Raw genomic sequence first — 19,916 nt, forward strand, 5'->3', positions numbered from 1 at the left:
ATTGACCCGGAAATGAATTTCCTACTATTTGGAGCCCCAAGTCGAATGCGACTGGTCCCAGGTTTGAGGAGTCCATAAATAGTTAAAAATCGTGATTTTATGGTCATAAACGCTAAAAATATCTGCTAATTTTTCGTAACAAATTCGTATTATGAACAAGTTTATCAACCTTTCAACCAAGTTAGCGTTTTTATTATTTACTAGTGAGTTTACTAACCAAATGTTTCACGAAAAACAGAAAATGCGGAAAGGAAAGCTAGATGTCACCAAATTTTGCGTTGCTTTTTATTTTGTGTTTGTTTTTTTTTTCCCTCCAAAACAAAAGAAATTCACGTGAGCATTCTGAACACTTCTAATTTAATACGCCATTTACAGCGACACCACTCCACTGAAACCGTGGAAGAATTCAAAGCTAGTCTTTCATCAGCTAGGGAAGATTTCGTAACCACGAATCCCCGCCGGGCTCAGTGAATCCAAGTGTGAATCCAAATGGATTCGTATTCATAGATGTGAATCCGAAATGATTTGGATTCATAGGTGCGAATCCGAATAGATTCGGATTCGGATTCATAGGTGTGAATCCTTTCGTATTCGGATTCACACTTTTGAATACGAATGTATTCGTATTCGGATTGACACGTTAAGGTGCTGTGAATGAAATTCGGATTCGAATTTACGAATACGAATCTGCCCATCTCTGCATACAAGTAATTAGATTTTCCATTTTCCTTTTTTATCGTGTTATAAAACTCATGAGTTCCTTTGTTGCAGAGGGTAAATTTTAATCTTGTGGTTGAAGAGAGAATCATGCAAAATCATTTATAGAGTACATTTCTGTGCTCAGAATTACCTTTTTATTCAGGATTCAATTCTCTCTTCAACCACAAGATTAACACACACATTTACCCTTTACAATACAAAAAAAAATCAAGGAGACCTTCATATCTCGATAAAAAATCAAAATGAAAGCGGATTCATGTAGTTCTAGCATCAATTGCAATAAAAAATTTCGGAAATATTTGACGCATTTCTGATTGTACAAAATTAAAAATCTAAGATAAATCGAGAAATTAAGATTCCTTGAAGATGCGCCTTGTTTATATTAATCCCACAATGAGGTACTATCGCATACATTATTTGTTCATTTTTTCCGAATCCGAATTTCACGACGTACATAATTTATTCTGATTTTTCTTCATTTCATCAGTATATTACATAATGTTAACCTCTTCGGAGGCACTGAGACGTACCTATCAGTGTTACCAGACAGGGGTAATCGAAAAGGAATCGAGGGAAATACAAGTACCCCCTCTCTGATGACACTGAATAGAGTGAGGCAGAGTGAGGCGAATAGGAGACAGGTTGCGCGTGCGCGATAGGGACTGAACGGTGGAATAGGATAGTGGAAGGGGATAAAGGTGGGGAGAGCCTGGAGAGGGAATGAGGTTCGTTTCAACCTCAATCTGGCATCATTGTTACCTATGTACCTATGTGTACGCGCGCGCGTTTGTTGTATTTAAATTAAAATTATTCCGAGTAAAAAAGGTAGAATGCGTTCGAGAACTATTCACTACAGAATCTTTCAACAATACAAACATAAAAGCTCATTGCATGGAGGCACTGATAACACTTTATTAAAATAAAAAATGTAATCGTTACTTCTCTTGGACAAATTCGTTGTTAAGTGGTTAAACACTTCTGCATCCAGAGAAACAGAGCATAAATTTAATAAAAAATGAAATTCGAAATGAAGGAATATTGTGATACGCGCGTAACGTTCCAGTGTGTTCGCTACGCTTCCAATGCTGCAGATTGGCGCAGTGCTTTAGTGTCCGACTGCGGAACTTCTGGGAACATTTTTGACATCGATCGAAACGTCGCACAGACTATATTTTTTATTCCGTAAGTCACATACTTTTTCGAACTTCTTACCGTAGCATAATTTGTCCTATCATTTTGACAATATTTCTTTTAATGTTTCAGCAATATTTCAATGATGAAATACACGATTAAGTTAGAAAATGAGTATCGGTACAAACGAGTGGCTACAAACTATAAATTCATAAATTTGAAGTTTGTCCAAATTCATTATACTTTTGTAAGATGCATCACCGTCGCACTAATATACCATTCAGTTGCGGAATATTATGTAAGTTTAATAGCGAGGCTGCTACAGAAACCAGCTTACAACTAAATGGTCAGGAACAGAGTTGGGCATTAATCGATGAAAATTTTAATCAAGATTGATTGATTAATGTGTACTAGGGTGGACCTTATTTTTCGACCATGAAATTTTGGGCACGACGCCCCCCAATATTGTTCCATTTCATGAGAAAATGATATATCCAAAGTTTTAGATCAATCGGACGTCGGGAAGATGTGGCACATTAGGGTGGACCTTAGCTATACCACACGAGATTTTTTTACGACACCCCCTAAAATTGTGCCATTGGGTAAGAAAATAATTCCTGCAGAAGATGAAGTTGATCGAGTAAGGGGAAGACGTGCCACATTGACGTTGGATGTGCGAAAAACATGAAATTCTATAGGAATGGGAATATTTGTTGTTTTTCGCAACTTCGCGAGATCGTTTGCCGATCTTCAAAAAGAATTGGCTTGAAAACAAAGTAAACGATGTGTGAACCAGCTACATTCGAATAAGAATATTGAATTATGAAAAAAATCGTTGATGCGTACAATGGCTGAACCATGAAGAATTGGGAAAGAGTGATTCGGCCTGATGAGACAAAGATAAACAGATTGGAATCTGATGGAAAAGTATCTGCGATACTTTTGCTCGTTACTGTATGCAACTCGCAAGTGAATCATCGAGTACTGCCCTTATTTGCCGACGTAGCTATCAGCGGTACATCTCTAAATGCTTGTATACGTTTATAATTATCTTATCACTTTCTGCTAGAGTTACACAAGTTTAAACCAGGTTTACGATACGACTGTGACCTTCTCAATATACAGAGTGTCCCGAAAATGTTGTATTTCCTTGAAAGGGGAGGTCCTTGGGGTCATTCGAAGTAACTTTTTCCTTTTAAAAAAATCTTCTCCGCGGCTTTGTTAAGGAGTTATTAACAAAAAAACACGGACCAATCGGAACGCGATTACAGTGGGCGGATTTTGGCCGGCCAATGCTAACGCCGCGCTCGGTGGGACCTGTCGCTAAGGCGGAACCCGTTCTCTGGTCCGTGTGTTTTTAATTGGTAACTCCTTAACAAAGCCGCGAAGAATATTTTCGCAAAAAAAAAACAGTTACTTCAAATCAGCTCAGGAATCACTTCTTTCAAGGAGGTACAATACTTTTGGGACACCCCATATTTCAGACTATGATTTGTCAGTCCGGTTTTTGCGCTCTTTCATTCAATACGTTTATTTATCTCCAGAGGATTTATTAAACGCCGACTTATACTCGTATGTACCGATGCTTTCATGGGAAATAATTGAATAAATTACTAGAATGAAAATTTGGAAAAGTTTAAATAAATTTACTTCTGTTATTTCGATAAGGTAACTCGTGTCAGTCACTTTTAGCGCTCGGTAGCTTCAGCGTTAAGGACAGTTTGGAGTTCCTTCTCGTGTTTCGATAGTAAAACTGAAGCTATCGCTGTGAATATCTAATGCCGTTGCTTAGAGTTTTCCCTAATAACAGCCCCTGGATCGTTATTCTCCATATTCTGCTGGTGGAATATTGAGGAAAAGAATTAGCAAAATTTCTTAACTGAGCTTAGTGCCGTGAAATAAAGAATTGTTTTATTTCAAAAGTACCAGTGTGCATTTATTAAGGGGCTAGTATAGGCTCGATTTGTAACTAGAAAATTACTAGAATCTTACTAGAAAAATGGCTCGAAACATGGGTTTGCGCGAATCGGTTGTTTGTCCTTATTTGAGCAGATTTTGGGCTGGGTGAGGGCTCATTCTAGAGAGGATGGTTCATCACACACGGGTCTGGTCATAATATAAGTCAAAAAGTCTATTAGAGACAGAAAAATGCATTGAGATCTGCTGGTTTTTTCCCTAGATTTTTACTCTACTTTGGACACTCATATTATTAGATATAAACATAATCTCGTTAAAATCATGACCAGACCCGTGTGTGATGAACCTTCCTCTTTCGAATGAGCCCTCACCCAGCCCAAAATTTGCTCAAATAAGGACACTAACTGAAAACCAGCAAACCCATGTTTCGAGCCATTTTTCTAGTAAGATTCTAGTAATTTTCTAGTTACAAATAGAGCCTATACTACCCCCTTAACACCCATATCCAATAGTTTGTAAGAGTTCCCAGGGTCTTGTTGCGCATCTGAAGTAGGCCACCGTGGGGGTTATTGCGAGTAAAAATCTCGCATTGTCCCCAACGCCTTACCCAGTACGGCTGAAACTTCTTTCGAAGATTTCCACCAAGTAAAGACACGAACAACCCCAGTTGCTCCGCGAGATGCCCTTGACGTTCACTGACATTGACTAGTCAATGGGCACGTTCAGAGATCAATCTCGAGCTCTACTAAAATCTTTGTAAACGGCGAGTAGTATACCTCGGGAGAATATAACCACTTCTTTAGTGCTTTCTTTTCTACGCAGACTTATCTGTATTAAGTTTTCCAAAGTTTTTTTTCGCAACGTGCGAGCTTGGTGTTATTAGACAACGTATTCGTACTATGTGCACTAAGTATTTCAAAAGTAATGGTTCTGACACAACGAAAATTAAGTAGTTAAGCGCGTGAACAAAGAGGTTCAAGTAATTATTACATACAAGTTCAACTAATAGTTAAATTGTCCTAAAGTTGATATTCAATTAACACTTTGAGTGTCACGTGGGTCAGATATGACCGACACAATTTGTTTATTAAATTTGGTAATCTATTAAATAAATCAAATTTTGTTAGTGAGAACGTTTAAAAAAAATTGTTTTCATTTTGTGCGACTTTCAGGTACAGACACATTACCATCGCGTCACGTGAGCTGATATCGCATTACATACTGAGGAAATGCTAATGCTTGTATGTACAGGGTGTTCCACTAAAAAATCTGTTATAAGATGATATCTCCGCTATTTTTTATGCTATGCAAACTGTTAAAAGAACAAATTATTTGGTAGGAGGGGGCACGTATGTATCATGAATCATGGTAAGAATTAAGGTCACCGATGTTGTTTTTCTATGCGACTATGTATATTTTTATTATTGTCACGTGATATCCGAAATCAAGACGAACCGAATGACCTACAATATTTATACCTCCGCGTGATCTAGAGTACTAAAAAATTACATACTTTTGGGACTTGATGCGAAGGGTTTGACGCGAACAAAAAAGTTCAGTTTCCATTGAAATTGATCAGAAATTAGAACAGTACATGACGATTGAAGAAATGCTGAAACGGTTCCGTCATAGAGCTACAGTACCTAATCCCTGCTTAATAAACGCAGATTCAGGACCGCATTGCGAATATTATCGAGAGAGATAAGTGTCCTCACAGAACTGCTGGCTGTTATCTTTCTCACAATCAGGTCCACTCGCGTCTTAAGACGAGAGCGAGAAGCACCGAGTAAAAATAAGGTGGAAGAAAAGGTTCGAGCGATTCTAGAAAACAATGCAGACAACCACGCAAAAATTTTACACAATGAAAATGTACATCCCACTTCAGAGCAACAAAATTAATAATTAAAATTGTTATTAACTCTCATACGTTCCTCGGTATGTAACGTGAATTTCCACTTGCGTGTTTTGCACGCAATTATGAAACGATTGATTTTTCCTGTCTGTGTCGTGAGATGTACAGTCCGGGACGAAAATGGAATTTCTGTTTATTAAACATTACAGTATTGTAGGCATAAAATAAATATTATTTTTCCTTTCATTCAATCAATGTACAAAAATGAATAACCCAGTCCAACCTAAATAGTTGAAATTAATTTAAGTATTCCCGAGGGCCATCAGTTCCAAGGAAACATTTTCTGCGGATGAAAATACTGTCGGTTTGACAAATTGTTAAGGGATACGATTCAAGTGGAATCAAACACAGTCTAGTGAAATACAGTGAGTCACAAAATTATTCGCTCACTCACTAATGCGGCAAACATGTACGAAATAATCAGGCAAAGCAGGCAACTTCCCTAATCTCTAGACTAGTTTCTTTACTTTTTCTACCCATTGTAACGAATTCTTGAAAATCAAAGAAATAGATGAAAATAGATCCTTACTGAGCGATTGTTTACGTTATGCTGACTCTTTTTAGCAACTGTCAGAAACAAATGCCTCTCAGAGTTTGTAAATTGCATTTGTTTCAGTGGATTTCGTAGCATGAAAAACCGTCAAGATTTCTTAAAACTCATATTTCTCTAACAATAAATGAAAATTTCGCAATTTTTTTTACGATTCTGTTGAATTAAACTTTGAACTATCGTATATCCAAATAAAAAATTGAAAAATACCCTGCGTTGCCTGATTTTTTCGTATATCTTTGCCGCATTAGCGAGTGAGCGAATAATTTTGTGACTCGTAGGTAACTGAAAAAAACCTTTAGTATAAAACGGCTAATAAAACTGTACCACATGTATGACCTGCCTATACCGACTTTTCCGTCGAGCTGAACTCGCGTCTCGATCGTCGCTTCGGCTGCTGATCGTCATTTCGACCACCGATCGTCATTTCGACCGCCGATCGTCACTTCGAGGTGACGCACACCACCATTTACATTGTAACAGCATTATTGGATCCTGAGTTTTCATTTCAGAACTGTTTTATTTCAACACAAACATCTTGCAATTACAATAAATCTTGATTTGTTAATACTTTCATGTAACATTACGTACGAATTAATTCAGATCTGCAGATCTGTATTCAAAATAGAAATTGTCCGCATCAATTGCAAGGAACAGTAGCGATGTAGTCTTTCTTCCTTTGATCATCCTAATAAGTTTAAAATGATACATTGGCTTTCCTGAATTGTTCTAATGTGTGTACTGTTTCAAAGTGCACAAGCTCGTTCCTGTCACAAATGCATCAAATCCGCAGTCCATTTATAACCAACCAGAATATATTATTCTCCCCAAAATAATCCGCATCTCTTTCTATGTATCTACAAGTAATGAATGCATTTCCAATACACTGTGTAAAAAAAAAGATTTGAATTTAAGATAAGTACTCCCGGAGGGGGAGGGGCTCCTCGAGCATGTTGGATAACTTTATATTAGGTCTATTTTTCTTGGGTGAAAAATTCTCAAAAAACTATTTATTGTCGTTTGTAGATATTAGTTTAATATTTAGAAGTCCCCGTTGCTACAGGAGAAAAATTACAGTGCACAGAAAGGAAAAATTAGACTACGCATCGCGGCGTGGCGTCAGTACCTATAGCGGTGATGACGCGACCGGACACCAGCGCTCCTCTTATCTCCAAAGAATAACAAATAATTCCAGAGCTAAGAATCGAATCGCATGCAAAAAGAATTCTGTATTGTATCCTGTCGTTCATGTTTGTCATTAGAAAAATCAAGTTCAGTTATGTTCACACACAAGTTATGTTAGTATATACTCTTATATTATTCTATTTAAAACGTGTTCATAAAGTATCGCACGCTTCAATATTACAAAACTTTTTTGAAAAAACAATTTTTTTCGGGAGAAACGAGTAAAGATGCGTATGGGCTCGAGGAGGAAGCGTGGGAATAACGTCGTAGAAGGGGAAGGTAGCACGGGGACACAAGTCTTAACCCAGTGACTCTGCTTGGGAGTGTGTTAGGGCTCATTTATATACCTGATAGTTATTTCATAAAGAATAATTATACTCATTTATCTATACTTATTTTCAAAACGCCGCGTGACATCAGAAACTGAGAATAATCTTCATTCGCTGGACGTGGTTTTCATGTTAACACATTACCGACCGGTGATTATTGAATAATTTTGAAAAATCTATGGCACAATATGCTAAATACTTTTTAATGGAACCTTCAATAGCAACAGCAATTTTCATTGTGAACTAACAAGTCACCCTCAATAACGTCATCTAATAGTTTCATTTAAGATTGTAATGTAAAAGAAAATTTCTATGCTTTCTTTTGGAACAGCACAATTATTGAAAGTCCTATTAATAGGCTACCGGTTGGTAAAGTGTTAACTAACATACAATTCAAATTGATGCAACGAATAAAATAAGCTGCAACTCGAAAACAAGGTTATAGAGAGCGCATGTTTATATAAATTCGTCTTCTTCTTATTTTAGTGTACTGAATCAGCCCCTACTGTACTTCCCACGTGTTCTGACTCACCCTGTATATGAAAGACGCTAATTTCCAAAGAATTTATTCGATAGAGAACAATAAGGAATAAGCAGGTCATACATGTATAATAAGGAAGATTGTTTTTACCTTCGATGCATATACTGTATACATAGTCAAGTACTAGCACTTATTTAGCAATATGTATAATATAATTATATGTACATATGTATATACATATGAGTAAGACTTATTTACGGACAGTCTCGAACATCGTATGTGAAGCGTGAAGCATAAAACTGCAAATAGCTTTGTGATCCATTCAATTCAGCTTACTTACGGCAATTGTTACTAAAGATACTTATGAAAATGTAAAACCATCAGAGTTCTTATCCATGCAAACTTATCCAGTTAAACGTATCAACCGAATTTGGAAAAATAAATTCTCACAATTATTTATAATAACGTAGTCATATATCATAATATGTAACGTAGTAATTTCTTTCAATGTAATGTACCTACACGGTAAAATATTTTGTGAACATTGTTCTCTATAATATTTACTACCTGTGTAGTTGTGTATAAATAGAAAAAATAATTTTGATATATAAACATCTTAATTTGTTCTTTGTTCTTTGAAAATTGTACAATAAATATAAAACTATAAAAGTAACAGGTACAACGTGGTTGCCTTATAAAAATGACAAGAATTAATTATTAATTTATTTAGACTTTGCACGCGGATCTTATTATAATATAAATATTATATTATAATTATATTATAATATAAATATTATATTATAATTATATTATAATATAAAATCATTTATTATAATTATATTATAATATAAAATCATTTATTATAATTATATTATAATATAAAATCATTTATTATAATTATATTATAATATAAAATCATTTATTATAAAGACATCTTTATAATTTCATTAATTGTGAAGTAAAAAAATCTAGAACCGGTCATTTGGCCGATCGTGGTACGTTTAGTGTACGATTAGCTTTGTACCTCAAACTTTTATATAATAAACTTATAGATTGTAACAGCATCCCTTGACTGAAACGTTTTATAAGAGTTGCATTCTAAAATCGGACATTTCATATGCGCAACAACCTAATATTAATCTCCACAATTGAGCGTCGAGGGTGTTATGACCCAGATATAAATTATGTTTATGTTAAAGCGACAAATGACATGATAATTATAATATACATTATTCAAAACGTTGGGATGTATTAACATATCATGTCCTCTGACCAAACCAATAAACGCTTTTTAATGACCGTGATTTTATGCGAAAAGAACTTAACATCGCCGAAATATATATAATTAGTGCTACGAGCTATTTATTTATATTTATTATGAAAACTTTTATAGAAATTAAGCTTTGAAATAAAAGAATGCATATTATACATAATGTCTCACACCCCAAACAATCCACCACAAAGCCCAAACGTTAATTGTATGCCTCGTACAGAGCAGCTACTAAAACAGGTGGTTGATAAAATAACTTATGCGATTAGCAACGTAGAAATACTAAAACAAAATTATAAAAATATGGAATGCCGTTAACGAAATTCTTGTGCAAAATTAGTGCACGAATTAGCGAACATCAAATGTTATTACTAGACTGCGGATCTTTAAGCCAAATGAAAATTTATTTTTCGTTTTAGTGGCCTTATTAAGTTGTAAGAAATGTATTGGTACTCTTATTCTTGAGATTGCCATAAATGTATAAAATCCGCAGTCTTTATGCCAAATCTTACTTAATGCCAATTCAAACTTTATTATATAATTCGACCATTTGTTGAACATGAAATATTTATTAGATATACAATAAGATAGTTAGATATAAAAAAACCATTTGCACTATTATTTAAAAAGAAATACGAAAAAATAACGAGAAGCACGGTGCCCAGAAGAAACCAATACATATCTGTTAATATGTAAGAGGTAAAGAATAACATTCACGCAGTCAAAAGTCGAAACAAAGTCGAACTTGCTACGCAGTGCGACTGCAATACGTGACAAAGTCGTCGGTATCATTCGAGCATATATTTATTTATCTACTTCTATAACTGCGCATAAAATGCCGCAAGGGTCCGCGCTTGAAATTGGTATTGTATGTCCTTTTAGTAATATGTATACATATAGTCTAAATTTCCACAAGTCCAGTTCGTATAAAATAAATCAAAAAGCATAAATTGGTATTAACCTTGTACATGGCTTAAATAATGCTCATTTTAAATTTTTTATTAATAAAAGAAATATACATATATATGTATATGTATAAAGAAATTAGTCCCTGATCATCTAAATCTAAAACCACTAATATTTTCGATTTCGTAGTTTTAAAGGGTTTTCAGTTCATAAAGGAAAAAATTTCTTCAAACTATGTTTTACAATGAGTACCTAGACAAATTAGTTTCACCTTGAATTTAAGAATTTTATCCTCAGGAGGATATGATTCCTGATCATGCGACCATCTAAAATCACTAATATTTTCGATTTCGTAGTTTGAAACAGGGTACATAGAATAAAAAATTTCGTCAAAATATTAAACTTGAAAAATTAGATTTTGTCACGTTTTCGCGGTTCCTGGACCACTGTAAACTACCGTATACAGATGTGGTCGCATCGTTTTTTAAATTTTACCGCAGCAATCTTGAGATATCGCTTTAGTAAGGTATGTACCGCGACATTCATTAAAATTCTTTGGTTCTTTAACTTTTGTCAGCGAGTGTATATCCGCCTTTTCTTAAACCACACAGGTCAGCACTATTAAATCTCATCGTTTTATCGCTTCGACATAAACGGTCCCGTAAGTATCACATGTCGAGCAACGCACATAGTAAAACCAGTCACCGTCGCGTCGGGGGAGGATTAAACAAAGCTAGGTACCTTATGCGCGATAAGGCAGACGCGCATGAATAACGTGATTCCGAAAATGCGAAAATGTTTTTTCCATTATTCAATAATGTAGCATCCCGTTAGCTGAAACGACTTCGACGAGCACGCGAGCTTTATACATATACAGTGGGTGTACATTTGTACATACAAAGTATTCGTACACCTTTTAAAAACTAATAACTTATTTATAATTGTACCAAACAACCTGATTTTTTATGATCAATTAGAAGCATTGGTTTACGAAACGATATGCGAAAAAGATTTTCCAAATAATTGTAATTTACAATTTCTTTTAAAAACTTTTTTCTTTGGGCCCTAAATAAAAATTTTAAATATATATTTTGCAGATCTATGTTAGTTATACACATACTGAAAATTTCATCGAAATCGGTTGACGCGGGGAAAAACGACACGCATCGAAAGATGGACGATTCTGTTTATATTAAGCAGAAACTGATCAAAAGTCGTGTAAAACTTTGATTTTCACCATTTTTAACCGCTTGTAGCTCGTACGTACATATGTTGATCGATTTCGATGAAATTTAAAGCACGTGTATAACTAACATAGATCCACAAAACACATATTTTAAATTTTCATGAAGGGCCCAGATAAAAAAGTTTTAAAAATTGCCTGTTTTATTGTAAATTATAATTTTTGGAAAATTTTTCTTGCGTATCATTTCGTAAACCAATGCTTCTAATTAATTATAAAAAATCAGGTCGTTTGGCACGATTATAAGAAAGTTATTATATACACCCACTGTACATACGTAGAATTATTTTTTGGATAGGCGACCGAAAATTCACCGAGCACATAAACACAACAACTGATCTGTTTTAACGATATACCTTTTCAAAATGTAATAATTAGACTGCGGATTTCATGCATTTATGATAAAAATGGCTACGCACAATTTAAAGCAGTGGTCATATTAAAAAGATTTAAGGACATCAGTGTATTAGTTTCAAACATTTTTGATTTCGCATAAAAATCCGCAATCTAGTAATAATTGATAAGTTGGGATATGTATTCCCTGAACACAAATAAACCAGCACGATGAATTTTAATGGATCGTTGAACATCTCGTACACCGTTATGTCCGAAAAATGTTGTACTTCCTTGAAAGAGGTGATTTTCCCAAGGTCATTTGAAGGAACTTTTTCCTTTGCGAAAATGTTCTCCGCCGCTTCGTTAAGGAGGTAATTACATATGTATGTATTAACGAAAAAGACGAACCTATCGTATCATTCGCATTGGTCGAGATGGAATCTGTCTGCGGTAGCCACGTTCCGATTGGTTCGTGTTTTTCGGTTAAAAACTCCTTAACGAAGCCGCTGAAAGCATTTCTGCAAAGGAAAACGTTACTTGACATGTCCTCAGGAATCAGCCCTCTCAAGGAAGTATAACAACATTTTTGGGACAGCCTGTATAATTACGCAGTCGTTATGTAAATGAAAATAAACGCTTGTATTCATTTACTCGAATATCGCCTATGAATAAAAACGTCCACAGGGATGCCAGTTAGGCATACGCAAAAGAGTCACGTTCTATCAGCGCTGAAATATCTTCCAAGAATGACCGGAAATGATTATCGGTATGTATACTGAAATAAATGGAACGACATTTCCGTCTGCGCGTACGACTAACCCAATTATCGCGTAGATTTTGCCAAAAGAATAAATATACAACGAATAACGGCTGCGAATTTGAAAAGACAACATTGTTTTGCAGCGTTTACAATTGGATCGAACAGTATCGAAGAATAAAACTGTCGTTCGTACATGTCACCAGTACTTGGTTAATCGAATCGTGGTTAAAGAGTTGCAGATTACAGATAGGATAAAGAATGCATTTGTTGTGAACTTACCAAACGTTGTTCCGAAGGAGATTGTTGAATAGGTGGTAGGCCGTGGCACCATGCTGTTCATGCAGCATGGCGAGATGTGTCAAAGATGCACTCGCGAGTCTTCTTTCTTGAGGTCCAAACACGCGCGACACTCAACCAACATTTCGTGTGTGTGTGTATACGGAAAAAATTCGAATTTTTGACGGACACGCACGTTCATACATCGACCACATTCACTCACCTGACACGCACATGCACACACCCTCGCTACGGAAAACGCACACGAAACATCACACATACAGTCGCAGGACGGATGTAGCGTTAAACGTATCATTTGAAATTGAACAAGACGAGCACCGAATTTTCGTATAACGACGCGCGCGTTTAATCGAACAGTTGAAAAATAAAGGTAACCTATGCCTGTGTCGGAACGTTACCGCGGTCGTGCGAATATAGTGGTTCAATCGTGTGGGAAAAATGATTTTTAGAAAAGCCCGATTTCCTGACACAAATTGATCGATTTAAATGGAAAAACGAAAGCACGAGTGAAACGTAGTTTCACCTTACTAACCTATGCGTAGTATGTCGACCGGTTGTCACGATTACTGAACGAGTTCAAAACATTTCCACGACACTGACTTGTGCAGATATCACGACGGCTGCCATATTGGATTCTCATTCCGCAAACCACCGACGAGATATTTATAAAAGGGAGACAATCTTACGAGATTTTACGAAAAATTCACACGACGCTAGTGACCTCTCCCGAGGCAACGCGATATTTCCTAAGCATAAAATGTCTACACAATAAGCCAAAATCGATTTTGGAATGCATTATTTTCATTATTTTCGATACAATTCATTGTTTCCAGTAAATCAGTAGAAATTATTTGGTACATCAAGAAACATAACTATAGTCCCAGAGAACACTTTATAAATTTCTACGTTTTCGCGGTAATCGTAGAATTAAAAGGCCAGAACATGAATAATTTTTATAAACAATTAAAGTTGTGTTTCTCCCCTATATAATTTTGACGATCATACAACATTTTCAAGAGAGTATGTATAGGAAGAAAAATTAAAATTCAGTGTATGCAATTAAATAATTACATTCTTCATTTGGCCTTTCAAGTTTACTATAAAAACATGAAAGACGTCAACAGTTGCGAGTGACCCTAATTTTTTAATGAAATGTTTTATAATCATATACGCGTACATTGTTTACGTATAAATACAAATATAGTTATAGATGAATTCTAAAAAAAAAACGTATTGAAATCTTCGCTATCTACGTAATTAATAAATAAGGGTTTTTGTTAATCTTTCATAGAGCGCTTTTACTTGATCTTTTAACTTTAACATTTTTAATACAATACTCGTCAACCCACTTCAAAATATAACGGGAATATAATTTATAAAAAATTTTAATCAGTTTAAATAAATTCTTTGTTACCGATTATTTATTATCACATCGGTCGGTAATGTAGCTTTCTTGTTTGCATTTCGACTAAAATTCTACCCTCTACATTGTCGCATAATCGATGTTTACGGAGACGGCGCCACGCCGACGAGATACTACGATACTACTGCCAGCCCCTGTGCTATCACCGACGAGACTGCCAGCCCCTGTGTTATTCAGCGGGACCGGTAACCGGGCGCGACGGGCGCGGGGATAACGTAGAACTTACAGTGATCTGAAATACCACATCGCTAAAAGTTCTACCAACGACGAGATACTCGTCAAGTAGAAGAAGAATGATATAGTATTTACCAATTCTGTAATTGCCTTATAATACTATCACCGACGAAATACTATCCCGTCTCTTTACCTAAATAGAACCAGACGATATATGACATTGTTCACGCCCGGGGCAAATCAGCTTGGATAATACATATATTTTGATCTGAAGGAAGGTAAAATTGCAAAATGTTGTGAAAGACAATAAGTATAGGACTAGAATTTATTGAAAAATCAACATATTTATTAAATGTGCAGCTATTAGCTCGATATTATCCTTTATTCATAAGACACTAAAAGTTCTTACAAATAAAGGATATTACCGATTGCCCAGGTCTCACCACGAGGAGGTTGCTGCACGAGAGACCCGAAAGGGAGTCAGAACGAATGCAATATTCCTTCTGGCTCCCTTTCTTACAACGACAGACTTAATACTAAATTACGCAAGTATGTCGAGTAATTATCGCGGGGCAAAAGGTGTGAATCGGAGAAGAAGTCTCCGATCCACGGGGGATCGAAGGCGAATCAGGCAGAAGGCTCTGATTCTTTCAAAGTGAAAAACAAGAGCGAACCAGAGCAGAAGGCTCTAGTTCGAAGGTGACGCGGCGCGTACAATGCTTGCAGTGCAGCTCCGGTCAGAGCCGATACCTGACGTGTCCTCACCAAGAGGAATGGACAGTGAGAAGTGTTCAAACGTAGAACCATCTCTCTGCCAACTACCTGCCACCAGGCAACGCGATGCATTGAGGTAACGTGGGTAGGATGACGAACAGAGAATTTCTCTGCCAACTACCTGCCACCAGGCAACGCAAAGCGTTGAGGTGACTCGGGTAGGATTACGAACAGAGAGAATGGCAATACGAGTGAACAGGCCTCAATGAACCACCCCTCTCAATGTATCGACGCCGAATACCGGCTCCAACCGGTCTGGTACATACAAGCAAGGTCCGACACAGCAGAGGGCTGTGTCGGAGTCAAATATACGAGTCGAGTAAAGTGAAGTTACGGCAATAATTACTCGACATATTTACAACAAAGATATACGAGCTTAAAAATTACCGCACGCACGCACGCACGCAATTAATTATTGGCATTGGTATTATACTGATTCATTGTTATGGTAATTCTATACTGATATACAGATATAGTGATATGCGATATACTGCTAAACTGATATGCTGATACCTTTGTATACTGATATCCTGATAACTAGATATGCATATGTATATGGTATTACAGATTTAGAGATTAAACCAAAAACGTTAAATCGAGCAAATAATACCAATGCCAATAATTACTACAATATTATGGGTATATATACAGATGCGCATAGTACAAGCTCTTAAAAATTAACGCACGCAAGCCGAGCAATTATTGGGGACCAAACAACTAAATCGCAAAAGGGGAAGAATCAAAGCAGAAGGCTTTGATTCGCAAATAAGAAACATGAGCCTGAGCAGAAGGCTTAGGTTCGGGGGTGACGCTAAGACAATAATTGCTCGGCAAATAAAACTAACTTAAGAATACGCCGCAGTTTTCTTGGTTTGTCCTCTTCTTGGTTTGTCCTCTTCTTGGTATGTCTTCTTCTTGGTGTATTCTAGCTGAAACAGACTAATAATATAGTTAGACATAACAATACATAACCCTGCACACGAGTGCAAACCTAATACCCGCTCACGAGAGCAAACCTAGAACCAGTTCACGAGAACCAAACTAACCCCGCACACGAGTGCGAATCTAACCAGCTCATGAGAGCCAAACAAACCCCGCACACGAGTGCGAATCTAACCAGCTCACGAGAGCCAAACAAACCCCGCACACGAGTGCGAATCTAACCAGCTCACGAGAGCCAAACAAACCCTGCACACGAGTGCGAATCTAACCAGCTCACGAGAGCCAACCTAACACCAGCTCACGAGAGCCAAACAAACCCCGCACACGAGTGCGAATCTAACCAGCTCACGAGAGCCAAACAAACCCCGCACACGAGTGCGAATCTAACCAGCTCACGAGAGCCAAACAAACCCCGCACACGAGTGCGAATCTAACCAGCTCACGAGAGCCAACCTAACACCAGCTCACGAGAGCCAAACAAACCCCGCACACGAGTGCGAATCTAACCAGCTCACGAGAGCCAAACTAACCCCGCACACGGGTGCGGCCTATAGGCGATTCGGGTACCCCGGGGACGCGACACCCCGTACTCACTCACGGCACCATCCGTGAGTGAGCCCCTGGGGGACCTCCGATCGGAGGAATACCAATTTCAGACAAGATATGAAAATGTTTCGAAGCGGGACTTGTGAAAGTCCCGATGCAAACAATTGGAAATACAGAAATACAAATTGTCGAGATTACTGATTGAAATAACGAACTCAAGGCGGGCCAAGGGTAAACGCAGAAAGCATTGATGTACCCATGGCCGACAGCAAGCTACCTCAAAGTAAATTCACATACAATTTAATGAAATACATATGTTTCTATATATCGCAAGTCTTAAATTCTAGTACACAATCTTATCGAAAATTGACATGTGCAATGTGCAGCTATTAGCTCGGTATTATCCTTTATTCATAACAGACTAGAAGTTCTTACAAATAAAGGATAATACCGATTGCCCAGGTCTCACCACGAGGAGGTTGCTGCACGAGAGACCCGAAAGGGAGTCAGAACGAATGCAATATTCCTTCTGGCTCCCTTTCTTACAACGACAGACTTAATACTAAATTACGCAAGTATGTCGAGTAATTATCGCGGGGCAAAAGGTGTGAATCGGAGAAGAAGTCTCCGATCCACGGGGGATCGAAGGCGAATCAGGCAGAAGGCTCTGATTCTTTCAAAGTGAAAAACAAGAGCGAACCAGAGCAGAAGGCTCTAGTTCGAAGGTGACGCGGCGCGTACAATGCTTGCAGTGCAGCTCCGGTCAGAGCCGATACCTGACGTGTCCTCACCAAGAGGAATGGACAGTGAGAAGTGTTCAAACGTAGAACCATCTCTCTGCCAACTACCTGCCACCAGGCAACGCAATGCATTGAGGTAACGTGGGTAGGATGACGAACAGAGAATTTCTCTGCCAACTACCTGCCACCAGGCAACGCAAAGCGTTGAGGTGACTCGGGTAGGATTACGAACAGAGAGAATGGCAATACGAGTGAACAGGCCTCAATGAACCACCCCTCTCAATGTATCGACGCCGAATACCGGCTCCAACCGGTCTGGTACATACAAGCAAGGTCCGACACAGCAGAGGGCTGTGTCGGAGTCAAATATACGAGTCGAGTAAAGTGAAGTTACGGCAATAATTACTCGACATATTTACAACAAAGATATACGAGCTTAAAAATTACCGCACGCACGCACGCACGCAATTAATTATTGGCATTGGTATTATACTGATTCATTGTTATGGTAATTCTATACTGATATACAGATATAGTGATATGCGATATACTGCTAAACTGATATGCTGATACCTTTGTATACTGATATCCTGATAACTAGATATGCATATGTATATGGTATTACAGATTTAGAGATTAAACCAAAAACGTTAAATCGAGCAAATAATACCAATGCCAATAATTACTACAATATTATGGGTATATATACAGATGGGCATAGTACAAGCTCTTAAAAATTAACGCACGCAAGCCGAGCAATTATTGGGGACCAAACAACTAAATCGCAAAAGGGGAAGAATCAAAGCAGAAGGCTTTGATTCGCAAATAAGAAACATGAGCCTGAGCAGAAGGCTCAGGTTCGGGGGTGACGCTAAGACAATAATTGCTCGGCAAATAAAACTAACTTAAGAATACACCGCAGTCTTCTTGGTTTGTCCTCTTCTTGGTTTGTCCTCTTCTTGGTGTGTCCTCTTCTTGGTGTATTCTAGCTGAAACAGACTAATAATATAGTTAGACATAACAATACATAACCCTGCACACGAGTGCAAACGTAATACCCTCTCACGAGAGCCAACCTAATACCAGCTCACGGGAGCCAAACAAACCCCGCACACGAGTGCGAATCTAACCAGCTCACGAGAGCCAACCTAACACCAGCTCACGAGAGCCAAACTAACCCCGCACACGGGTGCGGCCTATAGGCGATTCGGGTACCCCGGGGACGCGACACCCCGTACTCACTCACGGCACCATCCGTGAGTGAGCCCCTGGGGGACCTCCGATCGGAGGAATGCCAATTTCAAACAAGATGAGAAAATGTTTAGAAGTGAGACTCGTGAAAGTTCCCATGCAAACAATTGGAAATTCAGAAATAAAAATTGTCGAGATCAATGATTGAAATAAGAGAACCAGCTCATGAGAGCAATTGTAACCTCGCACATGAGAACGAGTATAATCAGAGAACCAGCTCATGAGAGCAATTGTAACCATGCACATGAGTGCGAATTACAATCAGAGAACCAACTCATGAGAGCAATTGTAACCCCGCACAGAAGTGCGAATACAATCAGCGAACTAATTCACAAGAACAATTGTAATCGTGCACATGAGTGCGAATACAACCAACGAAGCAGCTCACAAGAGCAATTGCAACCCCGCACAGAAGTGCGAATACAACCAGCGAAACAGCTCGTGAGAATAACTATAACTGCGCACACGAGTGCGGAACAACCAACGAAGCAGCTCACAAGAGCAATTATAAACCTGCACATGAGAGCGAATACAACCAGCGAACCAATTGACAAGAACAATTGTAATCCTGCACATGAGTGCGAATACAATCATAGAACCAGCTCATGAGAGCAATTGTAACCCCGCACAGAAGTGCGAATACAACCAGCGAAACAGCTCGTGAGAATAACTATAACCCCGCACACGAGTGCGAAAACAACTAACGAAGCAGCTCACAAGAGCAATTATAATCCTGCATACGAGTGGGGCGCTCAAAATGTAATTTTTATAAAGAATAAAATTGATAAATTTGAAGAAGACTCAATAGTCTTCATCGAAAGTCTCGATGAAAATTTCAAAAGTATGAAGGACAAGTTTGAAAAGACAAAGGAAGCTTTGAAAAATATTAGTAATCAAACTTACCGTTGTTCCTTGAATGAACAGTTGAAGGTAGGCCAGGGTAACTGTAGATGACCTCTAGTCCACCTCTGGTCCACCTCTGGTCCCTTCGGTTCTCCTGGCGCTCCTGGTCCCGCAGCACGTCCGCTC

The 19,916-nt window shown here is 37.8% G+C and overlaps 1 protein-coding gene across 1 annotated transcript in view; it reads right to left on the reverse strand.

Annotated features, from left to right (window-relative positions):
- Nca (neurocalcin homolog) overlaps positions 1-13,719 on the reverse strand; it is a 240,375-nt gene extending 226,656 nt beyond the window's left edge. Inside the window, exon 1 of the mRNA XM_076439126.1 lies at positions 13,570-13,719. The gene's annotated coding sequence lies outside the window, so the exon portion shown is untranslated. The remainder of the gene's footprint in view (positions 1-13,569) is intronic.
- Between the last annotated feature and the right edge of the window lie 6,197 nt (positions 13,720-19,916).

The sequence above is a fragment of the Lasioglossum baleicum genome, chromosome 15, assembly GCF_051020765.1.
Source record: "Lasioglossum baleicum chromosome 15, iyLasBale1, whole genome shotgun sequence".
Lineage (NCBI taxonomy): Eukaryota > Metazoa > Arthropoda > Insecta > Hymenoptera > Halictidae > Lasioglossum > Lasioglossum baleicum.